The sequence below is a fragment of the Tiliqua scincoides genome, chromosome 6 (assembly GCF_035046505.1).
Source record: "Tiliqua scincoides isolate rTilSci1 chromosome 6, rTilSci1.hap2, whole genome shotgun sequence".
In the NCBI taxonomy this organism is placed as follows: domain Eukaryota; kingdom Metazoa; phylum Chordata; class Lepidosauria; order Squamata; family Scincidae; genus Tiliqua; species Tiliqua scincoides.
Window position 1 is genome coordinate 86,914,121 of NC_089826.1, and position 13,329 is coordinate 86,927,449.

General features: G+C 47.3%; 1 protein-coding gene and 1 pseudogene across 3 annotated transcripts in view; one reads left to right on the forward strand and one right to left on the reverse strand.

The window, feature by feature from the left end:
• The window catches only part of ETV6 (ETS variant transcription factor 6), a 144,010-nt gene that overhangs the window by 87,665 nt on the left and 43,016 nt on the right, over positions 1-13,329 (forward strand). The window lies entirely within an intron of this gene.
• Positions 1,753-1,869, reverse strand: LOC136656340 (5S ribosomal RNA; annotated as a pseudogene).

The following is a 13,329-nucleotide window of genomic DNA, read 5'->3' on the forward strand; positions in this document are numbered from 1 at the left end:
CCACATTCTTTATTTTACTGTGTACTTATAAAAATTCATCTGTGGTTGTCACAGTTTTCTTACTAGACTTGCAGAAAATGAAGCTGTAAGTCCAGTAACCAATTTTTTTCCAGGCCAAGGATTTACCTTTCAACTCATGGCCCAATCCTACTCAGGGCTCCCTAAGGCAGCAGATCTTGTGAGTCCCATTCCGGCAGCAAGAAAACCACACTCCTGTTTTGTGCTTCTAGAGCCATTGGCACAAACAGCTAGAGGGTCCGCATGCGCATCTGGGAGTGCATGCCAAGATCCTATTCCCCCTTTTCTAAGGCTCCTCGAACTTAATGCCAGCTGCATGAGGATACCCATTGACAACCAGGCAGCTTACAGGGAGGTAAGTAAAAATTATTGTTGCCTCTCTCAGTCCGTCTGGTCGTCTGTCCCCACCACTAAATGCAGCGTGGCCTTCATCAGCTGGTGAAGGATAGGATTGGGCTAGCCTTTGTAATACAGTCCTATTTCTTTTTTTGTTTTGCCTCATACACCTCTTTTACAGTGCGGGAAGGCCGTTACCTACATGTCCTGTCTGTGGACACACGCTACGGGCTGCTCCCATTAGAAACAGGATGCTTTGCTAGATGGACCTTCAATCCTTGTCTCCTTGGTATCTTTACTGTATTGATCTGCCTACCTCAAATCAAGCCTGCTCCTATGGACATAATCGTGGTCTGTTTCTTCATTGTATTATGAGGAATATAATGTTGGGAACAGGCTGTTATAGAACTATTGTAGAATCCCCATATCTGTGGATTCTGTTTCCGTGGTTTCAGTTATCCATGGTTTACTGCAGCCTGGAAATATTAAATGGAAAATTCCGGAAATAAACAATTCGTAAGTTTCAGATCGCGCACCATTCTGAGTAACTTGGTGAAACCTTTCCACCCCGTCGCACTTGTGACTCATCTCTCTTTGTCCTCTGTACTCATGCTGGCCCGCTATGGTGAAAATAAGTTTATTGGATGTACGTATATAAATGAAAAGCAATCTGTACATATATAGAGGGAGAGGGAGAGAGTTCGCTACTATCTGCTGTTTCGGCATCCACAGTAAGTCTTGGAATGTATCATCCGCAGATATGGGGGAACTACTGTATGGAGAATCCCGTCAGTGCAGCAGGGCGGTTTGCGGAATCATAGAAGCAAAAAAGGCAGGTCCTTGTTCTTGGTAGTCTTGCGCAGTGCTGCCCCCTCCTCTGCCCCATGTGCATGCATTTTCTCAGAAATAGGTAGGAACATCCCCTGTGTGCCTTTCATTCTTTCTGCATAAAGCCAGGACCAAGACGGATGTGGTTTTTTGGTGTCTAGCCTGGACGCCTTTAAAAGGGGATTGGACAAGTTTCTGGAGGAAAAATTCATTACGGGGTACAAGCCATGATGTGTATGCGCAACCTCCTGATTTTAGAAATGGGTTATGTCAGAATGCCAGATTCAAGGGAGGGCACCAGGATGCAGGTCTCTTGTTATCTGGTGTGCTCCCTGGGGCATTTGGTGGGCCGCTGTGAGATACGGTAAGCTGGACTAGATGGGCCTGTGGCCTGATCCAGTGGGGCTGTTCTTATGTTCTTATGTTTGGGGAAATGAACCCCTTCTTACCACACAGAAAGAACTACTGCTGAGCCTAATTCTTAAATAATTTCGTTGGTCTGAGCTTTTATTGAAGATCTGAAGAGTTTAACTTGGTTGGCAAACTTCAGTCTCGAAAGACTATGGTATAAGCCTACAGCACCTGGTATTCCCAGGCGGTCTCCCATCCAAGTACTAACCAGGCCTGACCCTGCTTAGCTTCCGAGATCAGACGAGATCAGGCATGTGCAGGGTAATAAAATGAGGCAGTTGTATTCCTGCACCAAACCCAGATATGAAGGGGTGTCCATTAGTGCTTGTCAGGCACTCTGAAGTGCACTTATGAAGGCTGAGGTGTACCCAGTGGCGTAGCTGGAGGGGCGGAGCACTCAGCTTGGCAGGGAGGTGGGCGAGTGGCCCCTCCCTTCGGAGCCATTCCCAGCGGGGGGGGCAAAATGGAGCCATACGGCTCCATTTTGCCCCCCCACCAGGAATGGCTCCGAAGGGAGGGGCCGCTCGCCCACCTCCCTGCCAGGCTGAGTGCTCTGCCCCCTCTCCAGCTACGCCACCAGGTGTACCACTAAGTTGTGAGCAGAAACAGTCCTAATACCCAGGGAGGAGAACAGAAGAGGAGGGACAGTTCCAGCAGAATCAATTGCTTACAGCTTTAACGTACAAAGAGCTGAGTCCGGGAACAGCTGCAGAGGTTCAGACAAATGGCTGGAAATGAACAAGAGAGAGGCAGGGCTGCTTGGGAAGATGCAGTTGCCCTTGGCACAGCGGTTTGGACTAATCTTGAATCTGCTCCCATGTTTGCTCCAGTTTTAACTAATTAATCTCTGTGTGTGTTCCTTCTGCCATAGTGTTTGTAGCAAGTTATCAGCTGGACTATCTGTACTCCGAAATGTTGGGCACACATGCAAGTGCTTGCCCACACACCGATTACTCAGAGAAAGACAATCTGCCGCTGCTGGTGGGGAGGAACAGGTGGTGGATTGAGGTGTCAGATGCCATCCAGCAAAATGCAGGAGCCCTGTGAGTCAGGCACTGATTTCCTTCATCAGCGCACTGCAGGGACGTGTGGTGGGTGGGGAGGCAGGTGAGGCTGAGCCTCCCCACCGGAGTCCTTCGAAAAGCGCCGCTGCCATGTGCACTGTGCAGGCACTCACAACCCATGCTCCTTTGCATTTGTTGAGGTTTTTTTGTTTGTTTTTCCTCAGACCCTTTTAGCAGAAGGTTAATTTGGGGCTGTTTCAAAGTGTTGAGTTTTTTACATTTTTTTTTTTTAAACCACCCTTGCGAATGTTTATATTGGATTACTGTAAATGAAGGACTCTTTGGGTGATGACGACAAAGAGGGGGTGCACTGAAGCGCAGGCAGAAGTGATTCTGACAGCCTTTCCTGTGTGGGATGTTTCTTTACCTCTTTCAGTTTTGTTTGTTTAAAGCAAGCTGTTTTCTCCATTTTTATAAAAGAGTTGCTTTATATTTCAAGTTATATTCAGACCTATTGGGCAGTAGCTTAGTTGCAGGGGAGCAGCGTGGTAAGTATTGCAGTATTGCAGTATCTGGGCTCCGTCGTGTTGCCGTTGCGGCCCGGAATGGCTCTGACGGTGAGTGGGAGGGGCCCGCTACATGGCGCATTGTGGTATCTGCAATACTTGCCATGCCACCCCCCCATCCACTCCGTAGCAACACTATTGATTTTAGGGGGATACGCTAGAAAATGAGCAGAAACAGAATTCGGCTCGCTCTTATTGGGTTATGAAGCACAAACCAAGTGCTGCAGACAGCCGAGCGGAGCGTGGACCACAATTCCACAGGAGCACAAAAATCCTGCAGAACGTGATATTAGGTGTCGAAGGTGCAGTTTGAGGAGACTCTCAACTTAAGTTTCCAGCCATTATGGCTCAGAGTATGCGCTTGAACGTGTGTGGACAGAACCTGCTACAATCACCGAAGCCAGAAGGTTGACTGACAAACGTTTCAAGTGGTTTCGGGCAGGCAGGTTGGGCCTCATGCCTTGAATAGCTCCTTGTCTCTCCCCATGACTTGCACACCAGAATACATTATGCAAAATGATGAAAAGCCGGAATACAAGAGATATTTGTTTGAGTTACATACTTTAGGCAAGCTGTAGAATCCAGCTTTTCTGAATGTATTTGGAGGAGGGAAAGGGGGGACCCTCAGGCTTCTGCTATTGGCCAGAGATGGAAGGGGCCCTGGGAGGGTCTACCCCCTACCTCCCACGATGAACACCAAAGCAAGGGTAAGATCAGCCTGGCCAGAGAACGGAGCTCACCACCGTGCCCAGAAAAGAGATTGCCAAGTGCCACATTTCCTGGGGACTGAAGGAGTAAGTAAGACTCCTGGGTTGCATTTGAGTGTCATCGCAGGCCCTCTGGGATCATTTTTTGCTCAAAAGACAGGGCACAAAATAAATATGCTGTGAGCCCCCTTGAAGACCTCCCTTGCAGGAGAGGAAAGGTGAAACACAAATATTTTGTACTTTGGACCCATGGGGATCCATTGCAGATACCAAAATCCGCAGATGATCAAATTCGGGGGTGGTGCAGCAAAACTTACCTGCAGGCTATACTTGGCCCCAAGAAAGTCCCATGTATTCTCCTTCCCTCCTCAGAAGCCTCTTGAATGCAATCAGAAGCTGGTTTGTGCCAACAACTTCTGGTTGTGTCCAGGAGGCCCTCTGAGGCCCTCTGCAGTGGGGGCTTGGCATCCGCACATGGTCAGATCCATGGATTCAAAGCCCATGGATAAGTGCGCTGTTATGCCTTGGTGTTTAATTCGAGGGTTGTTTTTTTAGTTAGCATTCACCGAACCCTGAAATAGATTGACAGAATGGTTTTCCATTTTAATCAACACAGTGCAAAAAACTGAATGATTAAGAGTGGGAAGAAGAAGACGAAGAAGAAAACAAGGTTTAACAGAGTTACATAATGTTTTACATAATGAACAGGAAGACTAGCCATTGATAGTGTCAACTCAGGAGGGAGAAACTCATTTACTGTTGGGCCCAGCCAGTTATACCCAGCCAGGGCGGGGTATAAATAATAAACTTTATTTATACCCCGCCCTTTTCCCCAAAGGGACCCAGGGCGGCTTATTTAATATTTTTCACTGAGCTTTAAACCACTTTTGGGACTGGAATGTTTATCCTTCCCGGGTACCCGTCTGCTTGGTGTGAAAAGGTACTTCAGGCAAGCACAGGAGCACTCAGCTTGAGATGCCTCAATTTTTAAGTCATCTGCTGGCAATCGCATTCCACATCTTTCAAACCTTTCTTAAGACAACTTGATCTTCTATTTCATGTAAACAAAAACAGTGTGCAATTTAACACTTGGCTTTCTTTAATTATGTTCTGCAGAGAGCAAATCCACTTCATTTGTCGGAGTGTCTCACTTTATTGATTCTTATCCAGGGTTGCTAATGAGATGGGCAGCTCAGTCCTAACCTGCTGTGGAACAGGGAGGCCAACTAGCCTGTACTGTATCCAGTGCAGTTTAGGAGGTGGCTGGAGAGCAACTTGGGATAAGAGAATACTTTTCTCCTTACCCCAAGTAATGCCCCAGCCATCCCATGGGGCTACTTGGATCTGTGCCAGTGAATCGCTGGCACAAGTCCAAGCAGCCCATGTAAGACTGCTCAGGCCAGGGGCGGGGGTTAGGATTCAGTGTGACTGCCGCAGCCAATACTACCCCCCGTGCCTGACATGCCTCCGTTCCACCCTCCTCCTGCCCCCTCTTCCCTATTATGATCTCCCACCACCCTCGCACTCAGGCCTGCCCGGGTCAGCACAAACTTGCCCCCTCTTGGCCTGGATCCGGCCTCCGGGAGCCAGCAAAGGCCTCTGCACCGGCATAGCTAGCTCTTGGGTAGCCGCAAACATGCTTTATGGCACGTTCATGACACTTCTGGGCCTGCACCGGTGGCCTGTGCCAACCTAAATCAATCTTTGGATTGCACTCTAAGTTGCAACAATGTAAGAGTTGTCTACTGGAGTGGGGCAGGAGGTTCTTTTTCAAGTCGCATTTGTTTAACTTTCATTATGATGTTCACAGTTTCCACTACTTTCAGATTAAAGCCGTTTTGGAAAGGGAAGCGGGAGGAAGGGATGTCATGTTCTTTTTATGAGATCTGATATACGTCTGTTCCATAACATTTTGTACGTTCAGGGAAGGAAAATTATCTAAATGGTGGTTCTGGTGCTGAAGAAAGGAGAACATGGTGTGTGGGATCTTGTTATCTGGGCTGGAGTATAAATACCTAATATCTGCAGGATTGCTTTTAGCTATGTAAAAATTGGACTGGTCAATGTACCCTTGCACATACTAATAATAAATGATAGGAACCAAAGTTTTAGGTTTAACAGAACACCTTAAGACAATAGGTTTGTATCAATGTCTCTAGATCATGCCAGGGACGGGGCTGAAAATGGCTGCAGACCAACTTGGGTCTCCTCAGCTCTGTCTCGACTCAAACATGGGCACAGAGCCAAGAAGACCCATTGCCACCAGCTGCTGTCTACCCAAGGTAAAGGAGCAAACACTCCCTTCCCCCAAGGAGACCTGCGGTGGTATCCCAGCGCCCATGGGATCTGGCAGTTGCCACTGGAGTCATGGGCGCTGGGAACCATAGGATTGGGCTGCCGCAGTGGTGTAGCTAGAGGGCATAGAGGGTGTAGCTAGAGGGGGTGCAATGCACTAAATTTTGCAGGGAGCCTCACCGCAGCATGTAAGCAACCCCTCCCCTTTGGAGCCATTCCGAAGGCATTGACCTCCGTTTTGCTCCCCCACTTGGAATGGCTCGAAGGGGAGGGACCACTTGCACACTGAGGTGAGGCTCCCCATAAAGCTTAGTGCTTTGCATCCCCGCTGGTTATGCCACTAGGCTGCACATGTTCTCCATGCAAACTAAATTTGTAGCTGAAGCTACCAGTAATATGCTAGGTGGTGACTAGAACTCTTTCCTTTAACGTGCTAATCTTCTGTGTGGAATGATATATTATCTTTTCGTATGGAGGACATTATTCCATAATTTGTGCTGCTCCTTGCAGTCAGTCAAGGAGCAGATTTAACAGGACAAAAGGGGGAAATATTTTAGCTTCTATTTGTAAAAGTCTGTTTTCTTTCCTGTGCTTGGTTTTTTTACACACTCCCCCAAACATAGGAAGATGCTCATTGTTTACGGCCAGGACTACTGAGTGGAAATCTGCTTTTATGCAAATTCTTGAAGTCTCTGAGCGAAGATGGGAGAACTGGAATGTTTGGTGACTAGGGAAAACGTTGATATAATAATAATAATAATACAGGTATTTATATACCGCCTTTCTTGGTCTTTATTCAAGGCAGTTTACATAGGCAGGCTGATTAAATCCCCGTAGGGATTTTTACAATTGAAAGAAGGCTCTATCTTTCAAGAACCGCAACAGTCCAGATGTTTCACTCTGATCTGGTTTCACATTCTGGCCTCCATCCTCCCACGCTCAGAGCAGATGGAATAGCTCGGCTTCAGCTTGTCAGCTGCTTCAAGGTCACACGGTGCCAGTGGCCTCGAACTGGCGACCTTGTGGATGTTATCTTCAGGCAAATGGAGGCTCTACCCTCTAGACCAGAACTCCTGCCCTATATAGTGGGCATTACGGAAACCTGGTGGAATGCAGAGAATCAGTGGGATACCGCAATCCCGGGCTATAAACCCAGGAGGAACAGGGAAGGGCATGTTGGAGGTGGGGTGGCCATCTATGTTAAAGAAGGGGAAAATCCAACAAAGTAGAGCTGGAAGGTGGGACTGCCTCCACCATAGAATCTATGTGGGTTAAACTACCAGGCCCAAGGAGCTATGTAATAGTGGGGACATGCTATCCTCCTCCAGATCAAAAACCTGAAGGGGACCTTGAAATGAAGAAACAAATCAGGGAGGTGTCAAAGAGGGACAGGGTTGTCATAATGGATAATGGGGGATTTCAATTATCCTCATATCAACTGGGTCAATTTGTGCTCTGGTCACGAAAGAGAGACCAGATTCCTTGACCTGCTAAATGACTGTGCCTTAGAGCAGCTAGTCATGGACCCCACCAGAGGGCAGGTGACTCTGGATTTAATATTGTGCAGTAATCAGGATTGGTTAGAGATATAAATGTTACAGAGTCATTGGGGAACAGTGACCATGCTGTGATCCGTTTTGACAAGCATGTCAGGGGAAGAGCGCCAAGCAAATCTGACACAAAAACCCTTGACTTCCATAGGGTGGACTTCCTCAAATGAGGAGGCTAGTCAGAAGGAAGTTGAAAGGGAAGGTAAAAAGAGACCAGTCTCGCCAGAGTCCATGGAGGCTGTTTACAACAGTAATAGACGCCCAGTGGAAGTGTATACTGCAAAGGAAGAAGGGCTCGACTAAGTCCTGGAGGGTGCCTGCATGGCTAACGAGCAGAGAGGTTGTAAAGGGCAAGGAATCTTCCTTTCATAAATGGAAGTCTTGCCCTAATGAGAATAAATAGGAACATAAACTGTGGCAAAAGAAATGTAAGAAGGTGATACGGGAGGCCAAGAGAGACAATGGGCACAATCCTAACCAACTTTCCAGCACTGGTATAGCTGTGCCAGTGGGGCATGTGCTGCATCCTGCAGTCAGAGGGCACTCTTGGAGGCCTCCTCAAGGTAAGGCAATGTTTGTTCCCTTACCTCAGAGTTGCATTGCCCTTATGTCAGTGCTGAAAAGTTGGTTAGGATTGCAGCCTATGAGGAATACATGGCCAGCAACATTAAGGGGAATAATAAAAGCTTCTTCAAGTATGTTAGAAGTGGGAAACCCGCCAGAGAAGCTGTTGGTCCTCTGGATGGTGAGGGAGGGAAAGGGGAGATAAAAGGAGACTTGGAGATGGAACCCGGAATCCCTGCAGACGCTGAAACTTGTGGATAATCGAATCTGTAGGTTGAGAGCCTCAGCTGATATCTGGACAAAACCGGAAACGCCTTTTGGTTGCATCCAGAGATGATCTGAGACCAGAGAGGCTGCATGAGACATCTCTGGACCTCAGAACATCTCCTGGAGGTGTCACAAAGACACTTCCAGTTTTTCTGGGAAATCAGGTGGGGTCTTCGTGCTGGTTCAGAACCTGTACTGAGTCGGTTTGCTCCAAACCAGATAAAAAGGGCCCACCTGCACTAAGAAAAAAGCTTGGTCTGATTTTTTTTTTTCCTGGTCATTGGGGCAGTAGCCATCAGAGATGTGCAATGGGTGGGGAGGCAGGTGAGGCAGAGCCTCCCCACCAGAATCCTTTGAAAAGCACTGCCACCGTGGGAGATGTGCAGGCACACACAACCCACACACTGTGCGGTTGTGTGTGCTTGCACACCTCACACAGTAGCAGTGCTTTTCAAAGGACTCTGCCTCATCTACCTCCCCACCCCATCGCATGTCCCTGGTAGCCATAAAAGCCAGAATTTGGGGCTGGCTCACAATTTTTTTTTTTAGTAGAGCTACGTCATTTTTGACCCCAGTATTTTCCTTTAAGGAGTGAAAATGCTTGAGTGGTGGAACTTTCCCATGTGCTGTAAAGGTGTTGAACTCAGCCCAGATCACTGTTTCATGTGATCTTAGCGACAGTAGGGCTTCCTGCAAAGTTGCCCTCCATGAACTCTGTTAAGCCAAACTAGTCTGGGTGCAGTGATGACAGAGCAACTTGACAACTGGTTTGCAGCCGCCGGGTAAATGGCTGTTGCATCCACTTCCCTGATCAGATTCAGTCTGCCTCAATGTAATTGAGGGTCCAGGCAGTGGCAATTTCTATGGAAATCTCTCTGTGCAGTGAGAGTTTATACATTTGGGAAGGGAAAGCTAAGCTAGAAGCCTTTCCCCAGTCGTGCGACTTTTTCCCCCCTGTGAGATTCTTCTGTTTCTTCTTGCTTCAGTGTAGGTCATTGTGCCAAAACAAATGCAAGGTGGTGATAAACGCTCAAAGGAATGTCTGTTGGACCACAGGAAATTTCCTGTGCAGGAAGAGATCTTTGGAGCTTCCTGTGTTGGGTGCTTTGTGGGTCGGTTGGCAAGAGTCTTTTGACCACATCTGCAGTTAACTGGGTGGAGGAAAAGGGCTGGAGGAAAGGGAGGCCGGGAAGGAAAGGCCATTATCAGATGTCTGCCTTGCACAACTCAGCAAAAGAGTTGGAGCTGCTTTCCTCCTTTTTTCCCCCTTAGTGCTGCAGGGACGGGTGTTCAATCAAAGTTGATGGGTTTGTGGTAGAAGTTGCTCACACACAGGAAGTGAGGAAACTCACTCTTTCACTGGAAGAAAGCAACAGTGAGGAACTAAATATTCCCCAGATTTTATTTCTGCCCCACAATATTTACTTCTTGTGTTTATTATATATATGCAGCACTTCCACAGGTACCAGAGCAAGTAAAATTACCAGCTTTACGGGTTGAAATCAGAAACCCATAAAAGAGGACCAAAGGGCAGCAGATAAGAGGAGCATAAACACAATCAAAACAATGTTAAGATCAAAAGTCTTGGGTAGATCAAAAGCCATCCCTGGCACCAAAATGGCATCAGAGGAGGCACCAGACCTGCGTTCCTGGGGAGAATCTTCTACCAACAGGACTTCAGTACTGAGAAACCCCTGCCCCATCTCTGTTCATTTCCTCTCCAATGATGGGGACACCTGTAGGGAGCTTCCAGAGTCTGTCTCCGTGCACAAGCAAGCTTGTGTTGAAGAAAGTAATCCAGGTACCAGGTTCCATTCTGCGGAGGTCTTTAAAGATAAACCCAGCAGTTTGAACTGTACCTGGAAGTGGACCAGGAGCCAATGCAAGTTTTTTAGCAATTTGTTCCCAGGATCAGGTTCCAGTTAGCAGCCTGGTGACTGCATTTTGGACTAACTGCTGTTTTTGAATGGTTTTCAAACGCTGTTCCATTGTGGTCGTCTAACCTAGCGGTTACTAGAGTGTGGCTAGCAGTGGCTAGTCTGTTCTACCCAGGAGAGGCTGCAGCTAAAGAAAGATGCATCAAACCGTAATGGCCACCTGGGCCTCAAATGGCAAAGCTGATCTGGGAGCACCCAGGATAGTAAATAATATGGAATGTGTTTTGCTTTGTTTGCAAGCATAGTGAGCTGCTTTGGGGGAGTTTTCTTGCATTGCTTGGAATGACTTGCGCTTATCCTGCTCTCTTCAGCAATTATTCGCATATAACACTTAAGGAGAACCCAGCTGTGGACCTCCACAGCCCCACACCCGGGGCAAAGCTCCGTGATGGTGACCCCCCATGGGCTATCGCCGCCCCCCCCGTGCAGATATCCACCACCCCCCACTCACCAGAGGCTCACAGAGCCTTGCGCAACCTCCTCCCGCACCGGGGAAACCTCTGTGAGTTTTCCCAGCGCTATAAACTGTGCGAACTGGAAGCACAGTTTCCGCCCCTGTTGGGAGCCTCAGAGAGGCTTCCGCGGGGTCCCAGCAGCTGACGCCTGGGGCATTTACCCTATCAAATCCTATGACAGGCACGCAACTGGGAGTACCTGTTTTTTGCAGGCAGTAGTTTGAATTGAAATGCAACGTGAATTGGGATTCTGAGAAAGCTCTGAATTGACTTGCATGTTTCCTAGGCTGTCAAGGTCCCTTCCAGCCTGCCTTTCCAATTCCTTCTCTGGAATGTTAAAAGTTCATCTGACCAGCTTCTCGTCTTGCAAATTAAAATGATAGTGCTTATTTCAGCCCCTGTCACCAAAATAACCCAAATGCTCTTTCAGCTTTTTCACTTGCTGTTTTTGTTAGACCATGGAAGTCTTTGCTTGCCCGATAAGCACTTCCCCACAGGAAATTTCCTATGATGGAAAATTCTGGGGAAACTTCCTGTAAGGCAGGATGCTGGAGGGGGCAGATAATAGGGGCATTCTAAACCCCAGACCACAGCCGCGGAGGAGGTGGCCAGAGTTACTAGTTGCTTTCTTGTGAGAGAAAAGAACGGAAAAGAATGGAAACTGATGTCATCTAGATGAGAATATAGCAAAGGTGTCTGCTGGAATCCAACTGCTCTGAATTATTTTTGAAAATGTGTCTCATCCCTTTTGAATGTTGCATCAATTCACTAGAGATATTTTCAGCCAAGCAGGTACTGATACAGGGAGCTCTTTGTACAGAAGACAACATTGTATTGCAGGTTGATTACCCCTTATCTGGAATGCCAAAAACCAGTATGTGCTGAAATCCAGAACTTTTTTGAGCACCAACATGATATAACATGACCTTGAATGCCAGCGAGCCTGTATTCATAACAGAACAAGAAATCATGTACACAAACTGTGTTTTGTGCACAAAATTATTTTTAAAAATTGTATAAAATTACCTTCAGGTTACATGTATAAGGTGTATATGAAACCTAAATGAAATTCGTGTTTAGTCCTGGGTCTCATCCCCAAGATATCTCCTTATGTTTATTCCAAAATCCAGAAAAATCCAAAATCTGAAACACCAAGCATTCCTTGTAAGGGATACTCAACCTCTTTGTATCTACTTTGGCCCATCTTAATTTGACCAAGGTGCAACATGGTTCTAGTTGTTGAACCACCCCCTGGCCCTGCTGTCACAGGACCCATGAACAAGCATCCACGTGGTCAGAGGCTTCTGGGTGACAGTAGCAGCTGTCCATATTGACTGCTTTGCTCTCTCCCACTGATTCCCTCCTTCTTAGGGGGATTTGGGGTGCTCAGAGTTCTTGGTTCTCGAACCCTAAAGCCCTGAAGGCCCCCTGTCCAGTAGTACTATCACCACCCTGTATGTGCCAGTGCCTCAGTCCAGGGACACTGAGACCCTCTAGGCTTAACTCTATCCCTTGCAGGCACTGAGCTCTTTCTCCAATTAAAGTTTCAGTCCTCAAGTTACTAGACCTCAATGAGCACTTGGTAGCTTGCTGAACGGCTAGGCAGGATTCTGAACCTTTGTCCCCAACAGACAATGAAACAACTTAGTAAACTAGACTTTAGTTTATTAAGTACATCAGGTTACATAAGGCAGCAAATACTAGAGGCATAAACATCTAGGAAACATATCAGCAATAAAATAACAAAGCTAGCTAGCAATTAATCCCTGTCTCTCACCTGGGTCAGCTTCTTGTAGATCTTTTAGCTCCAGGTTACCTGTGAGGTCAGATGCCCATGGTAGACAATGGAGCTTACATCGTGCAGGATGTTGCACCCAAAGCCTCTGTCCAAGAAGGGACTGGACACATCCCTTGGGCCTCATTATTATACTTTTTATGCTAATAGTACTGAGGTGACTTCCTACTTATTTAGACTGTCCAATCAGAAACTTTTGAGGACAGAACCTTCTCGAAGTGGGCCTGGTTGCTAACCCTCTTAGTTCTTACCCCTCCCAACTGGAGATCCACAGCTGCATTTCATCAGCTTGATAAGGCGCCGTTCTGTCTGCAAAGGTGCTACGTTCCAATGGGTTGTAATTCTTGTTGTCTGTCCTTTCTGGCAAGCAGAGGAGAGACAACAATCTTTGTGTTTGTTTACTCACATTCTTGCAGCTAGGAGCTGCGAGCAACTTCTCCGTTACTGACTTAGTTTGGTTCAGGTGTCACATGCTAACCAAGGCCTAACATGTACATATTCACGACAGCCAGGCACTACCAGAGGGTGGGCAGGAAGGTTGAACTGTTGGCAGTAAGGTCTGGAAGGGAGTTGTCTCTGCAAAGTTGTCAGGGATT